The following is a 21,106-nucleotide window of genomic DNA, read 5'->3' on the forward strand; positions in this document are numbered from 1 at the left end:
TGATTCTAGGGTAGAATGTCGGTTTGGGGACAGGGCTAAAGCAGAATTAAAGGTCTAGTGCAGAATTGGTCACACAACTTTTTAGGTTGCTTATTGTAGAGAAAAGAGAGTTATAAAATTGGGGCGGGGTATGTTTGGTTCGCATTTAAGATGTCTGTGTGCGTTTGCAGTTGGTCGTGCTTAAGATGGCTTACTTAGAGTGCAAGTTTGCTGCAAGAGAGGAAGAACTCTTTGGATGTGTGTTTACATTGCCTGTGTCTTAGCTAATGGCTAGCCCTGTTTCTTTCTTCTGAAAGGCAGTCAAGTAACTAGAATGAGATGGGTGGTTCTGAAAAGGTATTCACCCTGCATCACCCTGGTGATTTGACTGCTGAATCTCTTTCTTTTCCTCGACATGGTGTTCCCAGATGCAGCATTTTAGGGGCTCAGAAAGCACACAAGGAACCATCCATAGTTTGAAGGCTTAACTCTTAATAGATCTCAAGATGCTTTTGATTATTTTCTCATCACTCTTCTGTGGAAGAGGCAGGAATACTAACTCCCTCCCCCCCCCCCCCCGCATTTACTTTAGTCTCCAGGGCCATAGTTAGGCATCCCACATTGGAGTACCCGGAGGATGCGGTTCGCATGACGCCTGTCCTCGTTTTGGCAGCTCTGCAACCAAGCCACTCTTCAGGAGCCGAAGGGCACCGAGGTCTCAGTCGTTTCCCAAGAGGGTGCTGAAGAAGGGGAGGGGAGGTCACTGAAGGCCCTTGAGAGACCTCTCCTCATGCAGAGGAATTGAAGCAACAGCCCCTGGTACTGCTGCTTCTTCTACTGCCAAGTGTCTGGTAAGTCATGGCTCCCATTGTTCATTTATTCAAGTCCCTCCATTCTCTTTCCTTTCCCCAGCCTCATGATCTGGGTAAGGGCTGCCGCTGACTGTCTGATGAGCATTAGAGGATGTGGCATGTGTCTCTGATGCTTTCACTGTTGAGGATTACAGGTTTATGCTGCAAATCTGGAACCAGCTGGCACGTGCAGAAAAGGAGAACACAATAGAATGGATGCGGGCTGGCAGGGTGGAGAGTGACTTCCTCGTCGCCTTACGAGGCAAAGACCGATAGGTTCCCACTTGGCATTGCTAGAAGGAGGCTGAGCCCTTTCAGAGGGAGCGGGTTGCATAAGTGGCATGGTGGGGGGGAATATCAGCTGGGTGTTTTCCCTTGTGGAGGGAAGCGCACAATGGGAAAGCAAAGGGGTGAAGGGCAAGAGAAGTATTTTACGTTTCTGCAGCTGCTGGAATAGTTCTTTCTCCCCAGACTGTGGCGTCATTCGCAAGTATAAAAGGGAGCTGAAGTTTGCCTATTGACTGGCAATATTTCTATCTTCCAAGAAGTGAGCAATTGACAGTCACAAGAGAAGGTTATTTGCATAATAGGGTGTGTGTGCTGAGAGTAAAGACAGCTTATACAACTGCCTGGTTGCATTTGTAGTCCTTTGATCTCAAAACTCTCATGTCTTCTAAGAAACACAACTGAAGAATCCTCAGGAGATAAACATAATTGGAGATCAGCTGCTTAGGGTTGGGCTGGTTTAGAGCATCGGGGGTGTGGTCTGGAATATAGGTACTGCATTAGCTTCTCTGCATGACAATTGCCCATCCAGTTTTATTCTGATTCTGTACAAATGCTTTCATGACTGGTGGCCTCTTTGTTAAACCATGTTTTTGCATCTGCACTGCCTTTTTGGTTGTCTGATGTGTGTTGTGACATTATGATGGCACCCTGGGGCAATTACTCTGTTTTATGGTTCATAACTTTATGAGGCAGTTAGGTGCTTTATGAGAGTTGGCATAATGTAGTTGTTGGAATATCATACCAGGAACTCGGAGACCCAAGTCTGAATCCCCACCTTGTCATGTAAATTTACTGGGTGACCTTGGACTGGTGATACACTATCAGCCTAATCTTCCTTAGCCTGCTTCGGCAGGGAGGGTGGGGTATAATAAAAATTTATTATTATTATTATTATTATTATTATTATTCCTTATGGGGGTTGTTGTAAGGATAACAAAAGGAGGAGAGGAGAACGATGCAAGCTGTTTTGTGGTTAAGTGTGTCGACTCTTATCTGGTTTGATTCCCCACTCCTCCACTTGCACCTGCTGGAATGGCCTTGGGTCAGCCATAGCTCTTGCAGAGTTGTCCTTGAAAGGGCAGCTGCTGTGAGAGCCCTCTCCAGCCCCACCCACCTCACAGGGTGTCTGTTGTGGGGGAGGAAGGTAAAGGAGATTGTGGGACGCTCTGAGACTCTTCGGAGTGGAGGGCGGGATATAAATCCAATATCTTCATCTTCTTCTGTTCCCACTGTAAAGAAAGAGGTGTACATTAAGGAAATAAGTCAAGCGGGAAAACCTTATTGAAACCATTGGTTTCAATTATTTCAGCTTCTGCCCCAAGATCGGAATGGTGTGGTATTGTGAAGTCGAAAGAAACGAGATCAGACAGCGTAGGCTGTCTTCAGAATATTGAGAGGGAGGGAGAGAATACGAAGACGGTTCTCTAGGTTTCTGTCACACTCTACTTTTCGCATCAAGAAAAGAAGCTGGGAAAAGTGGCGGAGCCCTATGCAAGAGGAGTGGTTCGTTGGAAGTGCTGTTGGATAAAGTATAAAAAGGGAGAAGTGGCAAAACCTGGTCATTACCCAAAAAGCTTCGGCCATTGGGATGGGCTCATTCCCCACCACTACTTCAGGGGTTTCCCTTAGCGTGTTTCCTTACATTGTCCCAGTATGTGTGGCTGGTTGTTCATTTACACGGGGGGGGGGGGGGGGGCAACAAATTGTGACTCTTGAGGGTAGTGTCACAGCAGGATTACAATTTACCTATCTAGCCTAACAGTTGGCCCAGCCTTCACTAATGGGGACTTTGTTATATACAGGCCTACCCCTACACCAATATACACAGTCCTGTTAAAATGGTGGGTGTTCCAAAAGTGTCTTACAGTGGTTTATATCAATTTATTCAGGATCCCCTTAGGTGATAAAATATAAGAGAGAAACACTCAGAATAGCTGTTTTGGCCCATTAGTGGACTAGTTTGGGTAGCAGATGATGAATGTGGAATGAAGGATTGGTCCATTTATCAGACTGGCATTATTCTGTTGCCTCTCCCCCCCACCCCCGTGTATTCCAATGCTTTCCATAGACAGTGAAGAAAACATATCATAACTACAGGGCATATGCTGTAAGTTAGGTAGCATACTAAGTGGTGTAAGGTTTTCTAAACTGCATACGGCCTTAGAGGTGAGGGGGAAAGAGTGTCATTTTTACCTGAAAGAAAAATGGACACTTTAAATTTTTTATTAGCAAATGGATCTTGACCGTTGTGATGGTACATGAAGGTAAAGGGATGAGGAGTTGCATGACTAATTACAGTGGGATGGCTTCATAGCGAGCTTTTTGCGAAATGCGTTCCATCACGTTGCTTGCAGCAGATTTCCATGCTGCAGCTGAAAAAAGGAAGATAATCAAAGCTGGATCAGAACAGCAGTTCCTCCCTTCATTATCAGTTAACGAGCCACACAGATTGGGTTGTTGTCCCCCATGCAGTTACACAATAATAATCTAGAAAATCTTTTAATTCAGGAAAGATGTGAAATTTCCAAAAATCCCCCACGCAAAAACTGAATTTTTACTGAATTTTACAACTTTAACAAAATAAAACCACTATTTTAACTTAGCGTACAAGATGTTTCTGTTTGGTATATTATGAAATTTAAAACCGACAGCTTTTAAAGTATACCCAGTATTAAAGAGAGAGAGCACACTTCAAACTATCCTCCCTTATGCTGTTTCTGTAAGTGTATCTCAGTTTTGCTCTCTGAGTGGTAGGAAAAAAATGAAATAGCAGGGGGGGAAAGTGTAGTAAAGAAAAGACGGTATGGTGTTGGGATGCAAACTGTCTCATGTGGTCATAATAGGACTTAGCAGCATAAATAGTAGATATTGACTATAATATTGAAAGCATTAAAATAATTCAGTGTATATTTTATTTTATTTATTTTTATTTCATTCTATTTCTGTCCTGCCCTCGCATAAGGCTCAGGGCAGGTTACGACAATTTAAAACAATTAAAAACAGTTAAATTTAAAATACGCATAAAACAATTTCAGCACTTGACATAAACAACATGCTTCCAGTTTAAGACTCTGCCACAGTAGCTAATCCAGTCACCAGACTGGGGAACTGGGAGGCCAAATTAAGACAGCCATCGCCTCCTCAATTAAAGGCCCAGTGGAAGAGCTCCAGTTTGCATGCCCTGTGGAACTATAATAGATCATGCAGAGGCCTAATCTCCAAGGGGAGCTCATTCCGCTCGTTGAGGCAAGCCGGATGTCTCTGGGGCCGGGAACCACCAGAAGACCTTGAGTTGCAGATCGTAGGGACTTGTGGAGCTCATATAGGGAGAGGCAGTCCCAAATGTATGCTTGCCCCTGGCCCAATAGGGCTTTGAAGGTAAGCACCAGCACCTTGAAATGGATCCGGTACTCGATAGGCAGCCAGTGCAGTTTGCATAGCACAGGGCAGATCCACACCTGCACAGGCAACAAAGTCAACGTCCGTGCAGCTGCATTCTGCAGCAGCTGGAGTTTCCAGGTCAGAGCCAAAAGCAGCCCCACGTAGAGGGAGTTACAATAATCTAGCCTGGAAGTGAACATCACATGGGTCACTGTGGCCAGATCATGGGGGGTGAGATACGGGACCAGCTCCCTGACCCACCTGATATGGAAAAAAGCAGATCTGGCAACGGAAGTGAGCTGGGCCTCCATAGTCAGAGAGGCGCGCAGGAATACTCCCAGGCTCAACCTTCTACGTTGGCACCAGCGGAGCCCCATCAAAAGATGCCTGATCCCCATTCCCAGTCCCCCATGGCCCAGCCAAAGACCTCTGTCTTCGATGGATTCCGTTTCAGCCAGCTGTGTTCCTCCAGCCACAGCTTGCAGTGCTCTAGCCAGTTCTTCGGGCTGAGTCCAGGCAGCCATCAATTAGTAGATAGAGCTGGATGTCATCTGCATACGGGTGACAGCCCAGCCAAATCTTCGAACAGTCTGGGCAAGGGGGTCCATATAGAAAAAACCATCTCAAGGTTTGTCTTTGCAAAGAAAATAAAAGGCAAGAAAATAAAATTCTAGGGTGCTGCTGTTGATTTGTGGTAGCAGTCAAGCCAAGTGCAGTCGTACTTTTAGAGGCTTACTTGTCTGTGGCACAGTTACTTGCTTTTCATGCTTCAGGTTTTATTTTATCAGAAACCATTTTCTCTTAGAACACTTAAACCGCATATAGCAACGATGTGTTAACAAGATGCCACCTTCATACTTAATCCAGAATAACGTCCTCTATTTCCAAAGTATGAAGCATGGATTTAAAATGAATTCGAGCTTTACCCATGAAGGGCATTTCGAAATGCGGGTGAATGAAGTGTGAGGAGGATGATTTGTAGTTAACCATTTTTTATTGAGTGTGCTAACTGTAGACAATGAGTACCTGTGTGTTCCCAAGTAGGCATCTTTAGTGTAATCTACGGTAGCACTTTGGTTCTGGTACTTTCTGAGAGCCGTGTGGCTCTGCCATTCATATCAGCACAACGGGTGCTAAGTGATTTGTAGGAAACCTTGTGAATGGCTTCTCCACTCTGAGGTGATGAATGCGGCTGTGGTTAGACTTAGCATTCTTATTTTTTAATTTAATCACAGTAGACTTCTTATTCCATGTCCTGCCTTTGCTGTATCTTCTTTTCTTCTTTTTATATGAAGCTTTTGGGCGGTTTGCTTTCATGGCTTTGTGTCCCCAAAGTGCTTTCTGCTTCAGTATAATGTTTTGCACGTGTATATTTTGCAGAGCGGGCAGTACTTCAGAATCCAAGATGAATATCTTGGTCCACCGTTTTTGGAGAAACATCTAGCTCTGTGCTTCAAATTAAGGAGGTATACAAGCCTACTTAAATGTGTTTTTTTTTTTCAGGAAATGATGTAGTTTCCTCCATCAAGGTCTTGGCTATTAACTGGGATTTTTTTTCCCAAGGAGAAATGCAGCTGTCCAATGTTGCAGCTCCTGATACCTTGAAAAGCTTTCAGCTGGTGTACCATCTTAAGAACCATGGTAGAGTAAAAGAAATAATTGCATTGCAGCCTTAGCATGTGAAAGGATTGTGATAATTAATTGTGCTATGACATTGGGAGCAGAACTCCCTTTCTCACTTGGAGGTCGTCCTTGACAGAGGGGTGATTCCTTCCACGGGATCAGGAGTCATGGAGAAAGTGCAGCTTCCCGTGACTGCTGGTGGGAGACATCCTCCTCTACCTTTGTCAGCTGTTTTCTCAACAAAGAGCTCTGCTTCACAGCAGCACCGACTTCAGCTTTTTAGCCTCCTTTCTCTTGGCCGCCTTTCTCTCCTTCCTTTTCCTCACATGGTTGATTTCTTAAAGCAAACCATTGTTAACTTCTTAAAAACTTTTTACAAACTTCAGAGTTTGGGCATCAGTTACTGCGATGGTGTAGTCTGAAGAAAACTCAAGAAGCTTTTCACTCCTCAGCAGGGGAGCTTCAGGAAATCCTTCTGGGATCCAGATGTGGGGGTTGCCCTAACAGCTGGTATCAGAAGCGGTCCTATTCCAGGGTGGTCTGTTCACTTATCTAGCGCTTTCCTCTCGCCTGAGGCTGAGGAGCTCCCTTGAAGAAAGGTTGAAACGCTTGGGACTCTTTAGCTTGGAGAAACGTCGACTGCGGGGTGATATGATAGAGGTTTACAAGATAATGCATGGGATGGAGAAAGTAGAGAAAGAAGTACTTTTCTCCCTTTCTCACAATACAAGAACTCGTGGGCATTCGATGAAATTGCTGAGCAGAAAGGTTAAAACGGATAAAAGGAAGTACTTCTTCACCCAAAGGGTGATTAACATGTGGAATTCACTGCCACAGGAGGTGGTGGCGGCCACAAGTATAGCCACCTTCAAGAGGGGTTTAGATAAAAATATGGAGCACAGGTCCATTAGTGGCTATTAGCCACAGTGTATGTGTGTATATAAAATTTTTTGCCACTGTGTGACACAGAGTGTTGGACTTGATGGGCCGTTGGCCTGATCCAACATGGCTTCTCTTATGTTCTTATGAGGTGCATCAGCAGTTGATTTTTGTGCCAGCACAGCTGGAGTGTTACAAAGGGACAAGCAGTCGGCTCACTTTAGTGCAGGGCAGTTACTTCTGGAGACAAGTAGAATGTCGCCCCCCCCCCCAATAAAACCCTCCCCTGTAAATACCTTCAGGCAGGACAGGAAAAAGTCACTTTCAGGTCCCATGGGGGGGTGTGGCTTCACGTTTCAGAGGGCCTCAGCCAGTGCCACTCTTTGCAGTCCTCCTACAAGGAACTCCAAGGTTTTGGAAGCAGCTGTGCGAGCCTTGCATGGCCAGCAGAGGTAACGAACTCATCCTGGATGACCAAAGCGACTAGAAAGGCCTCTCAAGGCAAAATCATATAGATCACGCATGTGATGCTGATCAAAAGTGGGTTAATTGCTTTTTGATTTGGAGAGTTTCTTAGGCTGGGAAGAGAGGAAATTACCTGAGGGAGAGCTGCCAGCACAAGACCTGCCTGGTGTTTATTTCATCAGGGAGATCATATCCATTTAAAAGCAATGAGAAAGTCAAAACTTAAGAGAAGAACCGTGAAAAATGGTGATCCCAGAAAACTCCTAAAAGGACCAGGAAGATATTTGCAAGAGATAAAGGACTACGGGTTTTTTTTTTAATTATTCTAAATTATTTTTGGAGGCAATCAAAGAGGAGTGGTGTCACCCCGCCTCCCAGTTTTAACATTGCAATGTTAAAAGGTAGTATTGTTTTCCCAGTAGCGTGTTTGATTCAGCTTCACTTGACCAGTGTGTCAGTATGGTGGTTCTGTAAGTCAGGGAAGGATATTTAAGAGATGAAGTAGGCTGTAAGGAATGAAACCAATTTCCCGCTAGCTTTACCTCGCTCTCTCCTCTTCTCGGTGGAGCTTCTGTCGGATTTCTCCCAAGCTGCCCCGAGGCCGCAACTCGCTCTGTCTCCTTCGCACAGCAAACAAGATCCTCTAAAAACCAGTTTCTGTTTGCCGCACGAAAAAGGCGACGCTAGTTGCAGCCCCGGGGCAGATAGTGTGAAATCGGACAGAAGTCTCTCGGAGAAGAGGAGTGTGAGAGCATCATAAGGCTAGTGGGGAATCGGAATGAGTGTCTGTGACGGGGACATGCGAGGTACTGAGCAATATTCCAGCCACAGCTAGGAGAATACAATCGGAAGCTGTAGAGAGCAGCTATCTTAATGCAGATTCCAATCTGGAGCTGATGTTCATGTCTGAAACTATGGCTGCTGCAGTCATCCATGCCTAAGATGCTGGGTGGTGGACGCCTTACCCGAAAACATCCTTACCAACTCCCACTTCATGAGAAATGGGCTCCTAGAAGGGTAATAATCTGAATGATGTCTTTATTCCCTCTTCTACTTGTAGTGATGAACAGCGCACAAAACATTTCCCTCTTCAGCCTTTTGGTTCGCAAAAACCATCCCTCGAGTTCAAAAATATGTTAGAACATCTCTGATTCATACTTGTGTCTTCCACTAAGCCCAGTCTTAAGCAGCTCCCCCCCCCCCCCCCCCGGAAGATCCTGTGAAGGTAGTGGCTACTATTCATGGAACTGATTCTACAGGGCAGCCACAGTTGTTTTCAACACACGTGGCTGTACTTGCTCCACTTGCTCTTGTGATGGTCCCCCACATCATCTCAAGTAACCAGGCATCCATGGATGCTCAACCCACCAGTTTGGTGTAGTGGTTAAGTGTGCGGACTCTTATCTGGGAGAACCGGGTTTGATTCCCCACTCCTCCACTTGCACCTGCTGGAATGGCCTTGGGTCAGCCATAGCTCTGGCAGAGGTTGTCCTTGAAAGGGCAGCTGCTGTGAGAGCCCTCTCCAGCCCCACCCACCTCACAGGGTGTCTGTTGTGAGGGGAGAAGATAAAGGAGATTGTAAGCCACTCTGAGTCTCTGATTCAGGGAGAAGGGCGGGATATAAATCTGCAATTCTTCTTCTTCTTCTTCTTCTTCTTCTTCTTCTTCTTCTTCTTCTTCTTCTTCTTCTTCTTCTTCTTCTTCTTCTTCTTCTTCTTCTCCTCCTTCTCCTCCTCCTCCTCCTCCTCCTCCTCCTCCTCCTCCTCAAGCAAGACGGCCCTCTTCCGGCTGGCTTACAACTAACCGACACTGGGAATTTCGGATGGTGGTAGGGGCATTCTGATAGACCGCTGGTTTTATGTTTATGTTTTATTAACTTATTGTTTTAAAATGATGTTAATTGATGTTTTAAAAGCTAAACCCTATGTTAAATTTTTATGTGTTGTGAGCCGCCCTGAGCCACCTCGGTGGGAAGGGTGGGATATAAATCGAAATATAAATAAATATAGATAAATAAATAAGCAACAGACCTTATACTATTGCAGGGAAAAAAATACAGGGATGTATCAGCATGCTTCACAGTCACAGGATGGAGGCTGGTGAGCAATACTGTATCTTAAAAATGTAAACAGATACTTAAGATATCATAGAATTTGAATGGGGGTGCTGAAATCTTACGGATCTCTTGGCTCAGGGAGGACCTATTAGAAGCACATTTTCACATTCCAGTTGCACCATCTCATTCAAATTTCCTCAGATTCTTCCACCAGGAAATACACATCAAATTCAGGGCTCTGTCACTTGGCCTAGCCTCTCCCCTGAGGGTCTGTACCCAGTTGATGGTTACTATAGTAGCTTCAATGTATCTGCTTGGATGGTTCCCTTCTGCTGTCACCATCCAGAAGAAGAAGACTGCAGATTTATACCCTGCCCTTCTCTCTGAATCAGAGACTCAGAGCGGCTCACAATCTCCTATATCTTCTCCCCCCACAACAGACACCCTGTGGGGTGGGTGGGGCTGGAGAGGGCTCTCACAGCAGCTGCCCTTTCAAGGACAACCTCTGCCAGAGCTCTGGCTGACCCAAGGCCATTCCAGCAGCTGTAAGTGGAGGAGTGGGGAATCAAACCCGGTTCTCCCAGATAAGAGAGCTCTGGCTGACCCAAGTCCATTCCAGCAGCTGCAAGTGGAGGAGTGGGGAATCAAACCCGATTCTCCCAGATAAGAGAACTATGGTTGACCCAAGGCCATGCTAGCAGGTGTAAGTGGAGGAGTGGGGAATCAAACCCGGTTCTCCCAGATAAGAGAGCTCCGGCTGGCCCAAGGCCATTCCAGCAGCTGCAAGTGGAGGAGTGGGGAATCAAACCCAGTTCTCCCAGATAAGAGAGCTCTGGCTGACCCAAGGCCATTCCAGCAGGTGCAAGTGGAGGAGTGGGGAATCAAACCTGGTTCTTCCAGATAAGAGAGCTATGGCTGACCCAAGGCCATTCCAGCAGCTGCAAGTGGAGGAGTGGGGAATCAAACCCGGTTCTCCCAGATAAGAGAGCTCTGGCTGACCCAAGTCCATTCCAGCAGCTGCAAGTGGAGGAGTGGGGAATCAAACCCGATTCTCCCAGATAAGAGAACTATGGTTGACCCAAGGCCATGCTAGCAGGTGCAAGTGGAGGAGTGGGGAATCAAACCCGGTTCTCCCAGATAAGAGAGCTCCGGCTGGCCCAAGGCCATTCCAGCAGCTGCAAGTGGAGGAATGGGGAATCAAACCCGGTTCTCCCAGATAAGAGAACTATGGTTGACCCAAGGCCATGCTAGCAGGTGCAAGTGGAGGAGTGGGGAATCAAACCCGGTTCTCCCAGATAAGAGAGCTCCGGCTGGCCCAAGGCCATTCCAGCAGCTGCAAGTGGAGGAGTGGGGAATCAAACCCGGTTCTCCCAGATAAGAGTCCACGCACTTAACCACTACCCCAAACTGGCTCCGAACAAGGCAGTCAGAGAGGCTGCAACCCTTTCACCATAGTTGTGTGTGTTCTGGTTTATGCTGGACCAGGAAAAAAAAATCTATTGACGCTGTCTCAATGAATTCAACATCTCTGAGTCATAATGGAGGGAGAGTCTGTTCTGTCACAAGACCAGAAAAGGACCAGCGCTCTCTAGAATTGCTAACTTGATATTTCTAACCCACTTGCAAGGAACTGTGATTTCTCACATAGATAGTAGATAGTGCTGTGGCCCAGGGCACCTGCACAAGTGGTGGCTGTTGCCATTCTGACATATCCTAGCCCCACTTTCAGACACACAAAGAAGGGGTGACTGAAGAAGCCTACCTATCTACTCAAAGGCAAACAGTGTTAAGTCACTTGGCAGGCTGAGGTGTTCACTGTCAGGGACTTTAATGCCTAAGGACTCTAGAGATGTGCAAACACAGTATTGGTCTGTAAGAGCTCTTGCCAATCCATTTAGCTTTCCAGCCTACAATGCAGAACTTCCGTGTTAGCTTTTTGCAGAGACAACCTGGTAACACATGCCTGCATGAACTGGCTAGAGGGAATGTTACGCTTTACAGCAGAAAAATCATAATTTATAACTGAACATACACACTCTGAGGAGAGGAGAGGAGGGGATGGGATCTCTGAGGTGAGGAGAGGATGGGATCTCTGTCTACAGTGAATCCCCTTGGTCTCCAGCTTGTCATTTTGTTCTGTTGCTTTGTCTTATTTTAACATCTATTGTTGCATTTGATGCAACCCTTCCCCCCCCCCCCCGCCGGGGTGTATTAACTTGTTCCAGTGTTTTAGCTGCCATCTGAGACTGATATTAGATATTGGTCTTAATGCTAATTTATATTTATTGTTTTAAATGGCGGGGTGGTTTTTTTTGGTATTTCTTTTTGTGTGTGTGTGTGTGTGTCTGCACCTGGAAGTCATGGTGACCTCTGGTGACTGACCCCTACTGGGGGCCTGGAGGATATTCAGAGAGGTGGCTGAATAAAGCCTGCCCCTGTCTTCCCGGCTGCTGGTATTTCAAGGAGGTCTCTCATCTAAGCACTTGCCAGAGTCGACCCTGCTTCGCTGCCAAGATCTGCCAGGATCAGGCTTGCCTGGGCTACCCAGGTCAGGACATTTGAAATGTTTTTATTCCTATTACTCTTGTTACCTGCCCTGAGCCTGCTTGCAGGGAAAGGTGGGCTATAAACCAGCGAAATTAAATGAAGATCAGCATGGGCAAGCAAGTAGGTGACAGTGCCAGCAAGTAAGGCAGCAGTGGTGAGTTTCTCCGAACCTTTTGCCGTTTGTATCTGCCTGCTGAGGGGAGAAGGTGGAGGGGAAGCTGTGTCCCAGCAATATCACTAATAATCAGCAGGCAAGAGTCTCTGAGCATGAAGCCATAGGACAGGGTAACCGGGCAGCTGGGATGAAGAAAGAGATGATGGGGGAGAGAGAGATTGACAGACCTGAGAAGAACAGATAGGCAGAATGGTGGTGTGTGGAAAGATGAGAGACTGGGCTGGGAAGAGGGATGTGGTGCCAAAAGACATGTGAGCCTGGGTGGGTGGGTGAGGAGAGGATGGGATCTCTGTCTACAGTGAGTCCCCTTGGTCTCCAGCTTATCATTAATTAATGCCATAGGTTTTCTTATGTGAAATATTTCATGTTGTATATGTTGCAGAAGTGAAACCTTGTCTGAAAAGCATTCTCACTCCAAAGGAGTTTTCCCCCAGGAGTTTTCCCTGGGAAAAAATAGGGAAGATATCCTCAAAAGACCCGTTTTCTATATTAATTCTCCTCTCCCCCCACCCCCCACCCCCAGCCTTCATGTCCAAACTAGGCGAGAGGGTTTGCATCTGCATAATGTAGCTAACAAATACAGCTTGTTGCTCAGTTAGTAAGGATATTAGTAAAATGAAGCATGAACTTTGTTCACCATTAGTTGATGGGGGGGTCTTGTGTTTAGTCTTGGGGAGGACAAAACTATTATGGGGTTACTTTGCTGGTGAGTCCTGAAAACTCTTTTAAGTTTAGGAGTAAGTTGCATTTGCAGAGAGTTTGAGAACCACCGCTCAGGAGTGAAATTGTCAGGCTGACATGACCCTGCACAGCATGAAGGTTAAAACAGGGAGTTCTGATTGAGCTTCTTGGCCCATCTTCAGGGTAAACAGGGCAGTCTGTGAGACTTACACATTCCTGCCACCATATCTCTCTAGGAAAGGCCAAGATAAAATTTCTTTGGTTTGAGGAGCCAGCCAGACTCATTTTTCAGCCTATCTCAGGTTTATACTTAAATAATCAAATGCTCCAATTATTGCTACCCTAATCTTAACCTATTCATGCTTTCTTGCAATTTTATTAAACTGTGACAGATATTATATATAAATAAATGTAGGAGCACCCCTGGATCTTAGTGACCACAACAAAAAAAGCTATCCTCTAACCAATACTCCCTCTAAGCTGTGGAGTCTTGTGAGCAAAGATTCTCCTTTGTGAGCTACTGGCATTAAAGTTGTGAGTTACTGCATAAATTAGTTTGCTTTGCGGCCATTTTTCCTGAGCTGAGACAAAAATGTGTGATAAGGTAAAGGTGGTCCCCTGTGCAAGCACCAGTCGTTTCCGACTCTGAGGTGACGTTGCTTTCATGTTTTCTTTTTATGGGGTGGTTTGCCATTGCCTTCCCCAGTCATCTACACTTTCCCTCCCGCAAGCTGAGTATTCATTTTACCGACCTCGGGAGGATGGAAGGCTGAGTCCACCTTGAGCCGGCTTCCTGAACCCAGCTTCCACCAGGATCGAACTCAGGTTGTGAGCAGAGAACTTGGACTGCAGTACTGAAATTGTGTTGATACAGAGGCTAAAAAACTGAGCTAGCTCACACTAACTCAGTTTAGAGGGAATAATGCCTCTAACCCCTAACCAAAATTCCCCCAGTGTTCTCAGAATTCTATCAAATTCTATTGGAGAACCAGTTTGGTGTAGTGGTTATGTGTGCGAACTCTTATCTGGGAGAACCGGGTTTGATTCCCCACTCCTCCGCTTTCACCTGCTGGCGTGGCCTTGGGTCAGCCATAGCTCTGGCAGAGGTTGTCCTTGAAAGAGCAGCTGCTGTGAGAGCCCTCTCCAGCCCCACCCACCTCACAAGGTGTCTGTTGTGGGGGAGGAAGGTAAAGGAGATTGTAAGCCGCTCTGAGACTCTTTGGAGTGGAGGGCGGGATATAAATCCAATATCTTCATCTACCTCACAGGGTGTCTGTTGTGGGGGAGGAAGGGAAAGGAGATTGTAAGCCGCTCTGAGACTTCGGAGTGGAGGGCAGGATATAAATCCAATATCTTCTGTCTTCTTCTTATCTCTGCTTTAAGAAGCTCGACTTAATTGGATATTGTAGCCACTAGCCATTACAGGAAGTAACTGGATAAGAAATATATTCATCCACTACTATTTTGGTGGTGTTTCAGGTACCCTCACCCCAGACTGTGTAGGTCTTTAAAACACTTTGAATTTTGCTTGGAAACACATTTTCTGGCACTGGAGGCGATTCCAGCACTGTATCCTTCCTCTGACAGTGGCCTGGCTGCTGCATATTCGTCGAGCTGAAGATTCAGAACCGTTTCCAAAGTTGGCCTCACAAAGAATACATTACAATAGTCTATGGATGTAATCTGAGCATGGATCACTATGGTTTGAAGGAGCGCCTGTAGCTGGTATATCAGCTGTAGCTGATAAAGGGCACTGCATTCCATCGGGGAGATCTGAGTCTCCAACTGTAGACCCATAGTCCAGCAGTACCCCCAAGGTGCAAACCTTCACAAGTACAACCCGCTCCGGAACAGGCTGACTCCTTAATCCACAAGACGTTTGGTCATTGACCAGCAGTGCCTCAGTCTTGTCTGGACCGAGCTTCCATTTATTGGCCTCATCTCTCCCATTACCTTCTCCAGGTACATGTTAAGGAGTTCACAGGCCCACCTGACTCAGCTGTTAAGGAGAAGTAGAACTAGGTGTCATCCCCTTTTGTGTGCTGTACTCCGCATTGCATGATGATCTGTCCCAGTGGTTTTATGTGGATCGTAAACAGCATGGGAGACAAGATGGAACCTGTGGGACCACATAGCATAAATGTCACAGGGCCAAACCGCAGTGGCCCAACACTGCCCTCTGAAATTGGCCAGGCAAGTAAGTGTGGAACCACTGAAGCATGGTATCCCTCCACTCCCAGCTCAGTCAGCCTTTCCAGAAGGGTATCATGGTCTGATATGAAATGATAAATAAGCTTTGGGTTGGATCCACTCTGATTTTTTGCTCAGGCAGTTCCCATCTTCATTACAGGCCCTGTTCCATATGGCTCTTGTCTGTGTCAGACCATCAATTCAAATAGCCTTTTCAATGGCTTGTTCATCCATTTCCCCAGTGGAACAACTGATCAGATCCAACCTTTTGTACTTCCACTGAGAAAGAAATTGCTGAAAATACTAGTTACTAGAGTGGAATTTGTTAAGCCTAGCCTATGTGCAAGTTTGAAAGTCTGGTGTATTAGATTGTTAGTCTAGGATCTGGGAAACCTGGGTTCAGATTCCCCCTCCCCCCCCCCGCCATGACCTTCACAGGGTAACCTTGGACCACTGAACCCTCTGAGCCTGACCTATTTTGCAGTAGTGCTGTGAAGACAAAGTAGGAAAGGGAGAGCATGCATACTACTCTGAGCTCCTTGGAGAATGGGTGGGATTAAACTTTACTAGATAGGTAAATACTGGCTAACCCATGAAGGGTGACTTGTAAAATGATGACTGCTGGAATACAAACCAAAGTATTCCCATAACCCAAGTACCCTTCCTTGTGTCTCTTACAACTAGGCTTCCCAACCCCCCCGCCCTGGCGGGGGACCCCTGAATTTGCAGCCTCCTCCCCCGGTCTCCAAAAATCCGGAAGCGGGGGGGGGGGGAACATGTGTGTAGGCATCATGTAGTTGTAGAGCTCCTGATCCATTTGTAAAATGTGTGCCTTTAGGGCTGCGCAGGAAACAGGAAGGGCTTCATTGGAAAGGGTCAGTAATAGCTTCCATGGAGAATGGCCCCTCCCTTTCTTTTGCTTTCGTTTTCACAGCAAGTAGAGTTTTGCAGGAAGAAGATCTAGTAAGTATTTGTGTGTGAGAGAGAGGGAGGGGGCAGAGGATTCCCTGGTTTGGAGGCCCTCCCCCCCTTTAGAAAGCATGGGGGGGGGAGGGAAATGTCTACTGGGCACTCTATTATTCCCTATGGAGAACGATTCCCAAAGGGAATAATAGGGAATTGATCCGTGGGTATTGGGGGCTCTGGGGGGGCTATTTTTTGAGGTAGAGGCATCTAGCGCCTCTCCCCAAAATACCCCCCAAGTTTCAAAACGATTGGACCAGAGGGTCCAGTTCTATGAGCCCCAAAAGATGGTGTCGCTATCCATTATTTCCTATGGAAGAAAGGCATTTAAAAAGGTGTGCTGTCCCTTTAGATGTGATGGCCAGAACTCCCTTGGAGTTTAATTATGCTTGTCACACCCTTGTTCCTGGCTCCGCCCCCAAGGTCCCCAGATTTTTCTTTATTTGGACTTGGCAACCCTACCCACAACCCAGGCTCCCAAGTCACCTAATACAGATCTTAAGGGGCCGTTCCCCCAGAACATGTGGCGGCCCCTTGTCAGAAGCTGGAGTCCCACACCAGAAGGAGGTGTTAGAGGGAAGAGAGACTGCTTCTTTTTAGCTATGCTACTAAATAACAGCGTTATACAAAAAAGAGGAAGCAAAATTTAACAAAGTTAGGCCACAAATAACAGTCCTCAATATAACATGCAAGATATAGCAACCAGAAACAGTTAGTAAACAAAAAAATCATTGAACAGTATCAATTTATACATTGCAGATAACCTTCATCATAAAAACATATATCCACTTCTGACTTTCAAAGTAACTAGTAAGTAAGTAGATTACCAAAAATTTACTCAACGATTTCTTCATCGACCATTAAGAATCATAAGTTTGGTCTGTACTTCAGTTTTCATTCTGTTCCAGTATTTTATGAACAAATACTGCCCTGTTATGTTTCCTGAGGTAAGTCTTCAGGTGCCTCTTTTGCCCTCATAACTACAGGAAAAGCTAACTTGGCTGGATCTGGCTGACTCTCAGCCATTGGGTATACCAACTGATGGAACTATTTCTGGTGGAATTCTTAACCCATTAGTACAGGGGTGGATCACTTGGTGTGGCCCTCGGGGATTGCTGGACCAAACCGAGCCATGTGGCAGCCTCTCTGGGGCGTGGCTGGCCGGCCAGAATTGCTGCAGGGCCTGGAAAAGTTACTGTCACAGTTCAGTTTGCACTTGATTATCCCAGATGGTGTGGCCTAATATGCTAATATTAGGGGATGTGATCTAATATGCAACTGAGTTCCTGCTGGGCTTTTTCTACAAAAAAAGTCCTGGACCTATGCATTTGCCTAGGGTGGCAGGCTGTGTGTGTGCGCGCCAGATTAGGCTCTCCCCACATGACTTCAAATAGAAAAACAATTATTTGCATTAATTTTGTTGGCCTGAATGATTTTCCCTCATTTTTTAAGTTGATAATTTTTTATGGCCCACAAATGATGTAATAAATATCCATCTGGCCCTTGGCAGAAAAAAGGTTCCCCACCCCTGCATTAGTACTTTCAGTATCAGAACTGCATAGTATTTCTTCTGTCTCTCCAAATCAGATGTGTGATAACTGGCAAAGAATTCTCTTTGTAACTAAGTGTAGGATGATGCACAGTGAAGCGAAATTCCTAACTTTAAATATATGCCCGGTTGGGCAGACAATGAAAGAGATCTTGGTATTGTACTGCATAGCTAAATGAAAATGTCACATCAGTCCCCCAGCCATTTAACATACGGTCCACACAGGTAACTCCATTCTAAGATGCTGCAGGGGTCCAATTTGGATTGCACCTCTGATACAGGGAGAGCAGGGCCTCCAGTGTCTGCCACCTGACCCAAAACAGGCAAATCCCTCTGCTAACCATGTGTCAAATGTAACACATTGTTTGAGTCTCAATGTGTGGCAGCTCCATGCTGGAGATTATTGGGAGAGGGACTGAAAATAAAACAAGCCGGTACATATATAGATTCTATAGCATAACCTGGTTTGGAATACTGTGTATTGTACTGTTTGCCACATTTCTAGAAGCAGAGCTGGAGAAAGTGGGTGCAGGCAAGATGATTAAGGGGTTGGAGCACCTGAACTTTGAAGAAAAGTTTGAAGAGTCTGGGGCGTTTCAGTTTGAAGAAAAGATGGCTAAGGGAGGATGTTGTAAAGATTGCTTTTTACTTTTTAATATTTTCAAAGCAATTTATAATACAACAACAGAATACTCTTAAATATAGTTAAATAGTGTACAGATGTGATAAGAAAATACATTGTGAATAAGATAAAATATTAGTATAATGCTATAACCTTAAATTTTTCGAGTGTCACCTTTTTCATCTTTTTGCTGGTGTCAACTGGTGTCAACTTTTTCATCTTTTTGTAGTCCAAAAAAGGGAACCATTTTACTAAGAAGATGAAGAAGAAGATATTGGATTTATATCCCGCCTTCCACTCCGAAGAGTCTCAGAGCGGCTCACAATCTCCTTTACCTTCCTCCCCCACAACAGACACCCTGTGAGGTGGGTGGGGTTGGAGAGGGCTCTCACAGCAGCTGCCCTTTCAAGGACAACCTCTGCCAGAGCTATGGCTGACCCAAGGCCATGCTAGCAGATGCAAGTGGAGGAGTGGGGAATCAAACCCAGTTCTCCCAGATAAGAGTCCGCACACTTAACCACTACACCAAATTGACACTGATTGGTAATTCAAGCTCCCATCTGTTAAGATTTGGTCTGGTATTTTATCCATGATAAAGTATTCCATTTCCTACAGATTATTGAACCAATGTTTTAAGGAAGGGTATTCTTTGGCTTTCCAATAATATGCACTAGTCGCTTTGGCTGCTACTAAAAAGGTAAAGGTAGCCTTCTGTGCAAGCACCAGTCGTTTCCGACTCTGGGGTGACGTTGCTTTCACAATGTTTTCACGGCAGACTTTTTATGGGGTGGTTTGCCATTGCCTTCCCCAGTCATCGACACTTTCCCCCCAGCAAGCTGGGTACTCATTTGACCGACCTCAGAAGGATGGAAGGCTGAGTCAACCTGAGCCGGCTACCTGAACCCAGCTTCCGCCAGGATCGAACTCATGTCGTGAGCAGAGAGTTCAGACTGCAGTACTGCAGCTTTACCACTCTGTGCCACGGGGCAGCTCCTACATCAAAGCTCCTAAATAACCTGAGTTAAAGAAAACAGGATCTTTAGTCATAAATATGGAAACTTCCAGAAATGAAGGTAATTCTGTTTATAAATAAGAATTCGATGTCACTGAAATGTTTTCAACAAGTATTGTTACACAGCTTCAGTTGCAGTATTTGTAGTATGTAGTGATTTCCACGCGATGGCCATTTCAAAGCTTTTTCCATTTGGAAACTTAGAGCAGGTTGTATCCCAGTGGGCCCTTCTGCTTAGGGAATGAGAGGACGTGCATCTTTGGCTGCTACTAACATGATTGAAATTAAGCCTTTCCTCATGTTAGGTATCTTGTTGTCTTCCCAAAGATTTAATAAAATGATATTGGGATGTAAGAGAATGGTGTACCCTGTGATATTTTTTATTTTACTTCATATTTTTGTCCAGAACTTTCTCATTTTGGGGCATTCCCACCAGCAGTGAAGAAAAGTACCTACTTGACTGTATTCTTTCAAACAATGTGGATCATAGGATGGAATGATATAATGAAGTGTTCATGGAGTTATGTGCCATCTGGCTAATACCTAAAATAATTGTTTTAATATTTATAGCTTTTGTAATAAAAAAAATTCAAAGTCCTCATTTTTTTCCATTGCATTTCTGTGATATTAATTTTGCAGTCTCTTTGCTATTTGTCTTGAGAGGGGAGTTTTTTCGCCCAGTGATATTGGTTTAAAATCTTATATGATGGAAATTAGGCCTTTTTCTTTTCTTGTTTTTTTGTTTAAGAAGCCTTTCAAAACCTGTATAGTCTCTGTTAAAATTCTTTTTAGTAAAGATTTCTAAACTTATGAATGGGATGGAGGAAGTGGATAGAAAACTTTTCACTCTCTTCCGTAATAGTAGAACTTGGGAGCACCCAATAAAGTTGATGGGCAGTGGATTCAGGATGACCAAAAGGAAACACTTTACTCAACAAGTAATTGAATTGTGGTTCATTGTTACAGTATGTAGTGATGGCCATGAGCAGTGGTAGCTTGAGGGGATTAGATGGATTCATGAAGGAGGTGGATACTAGTCCAGATGACTAAACAGAACCTCCCCTTCTATGCTGCTTACAAGTTGTAACCCATCAATAACAATATATACATCACATAATCATCATGTCACACAATAGTGGCATTCCAAGAGTAAGGTTACTCCCATACAATGGGTGACTGTCCTCCGTGGTAGCTTAAAAAACATACGAGGTGAATCCTGTTTTTTTTAAGTCCAAAGCTACTAGAAGAGGCTTGCAGTCATAACGCCATCAGCTGATCAGTGATTGATATTGGAGCCAGTTTCGGAGTCTATCACTCAAGCTGATTAAGGAACAGAGCAATATCCTCATAACCTGTAAATAAAGTAAAAAATGAGAAAGGCTAAATCTTAAAATGGAACACCTAAGCCTCTTCTGTTTCTGACAAAATTTCTCTGAGGGGAGAAACCTGGAGAGGTTGCCTGACAGTGTCTCCAGTTCAGTGATCTGAGCAGCCCCAACATGAAGTCGGAACCACCTACCGAGGACCTGACTTGACAACAACAGTCCCTCTCCTTGTTATAAGACGATCTTGACTCTGACATTTGCTGCATGGGAGTTTAAATTCCCTATGATGTCAAAGTATTTACGTTTCTCAACGTTGTTCAGTGTTGTCGACATGGAGTCCATCTTCAGTGTCTCTAATTTATTAGTCAGGCTCAACCTGACATCACAGGACTCTATCTCTTCGACATCAAAGTCCTTGGAATCAACGCTGAAGCCTGCTTCCAATGGCAGTAGGGTGTACTTGCAGAAAACCCGCTGTCCTCCTGTTTTTTCTAACCTGATTGACTCTCTGTGTCTCCTC

The 21,106-nt window shown here is 45.2% G+C and overlaps 1 protein-coding gene across 1 annotated transcript in view; it reads left to right on the plus strand.

Moving 5' to 3' along the window:
• The first annotated feature begins 576 nt into the window (after nt 1–576).
• RIMKLB (ribosomal modification protein rimK like family member B) overlaps nt 577–21,106 on the plus strand; it is a 74,575-nt gene continuing 54,045 nt past the window's right edge. The window contains exon 1 of the mRNA XM_060236731.1: nt 577–830. The gene's annotated coding sequence lies outside the window, so the exon portion shown is untranslated. The remainder of the gene's footprint in view (nt 831–21,106) is intronic.

Source organism: Heteronotia binoei, chromosome 4 (genome assembly GCF_032191835.1).
Source record: "Heteronotia binoei isolate CCM8104 ecotype False Entrance Well chromosome 4, APGP_CSIRO_Hbin_v1, whole genome shotgun sequence".
In the NCBI taxonomy this organism is placed as follows: Eukaryota; Metazoa; Chordata; class Lepidosauria; order Squamata; family Gekkonidae; genus Heteronotia; species Heteronotia binoei.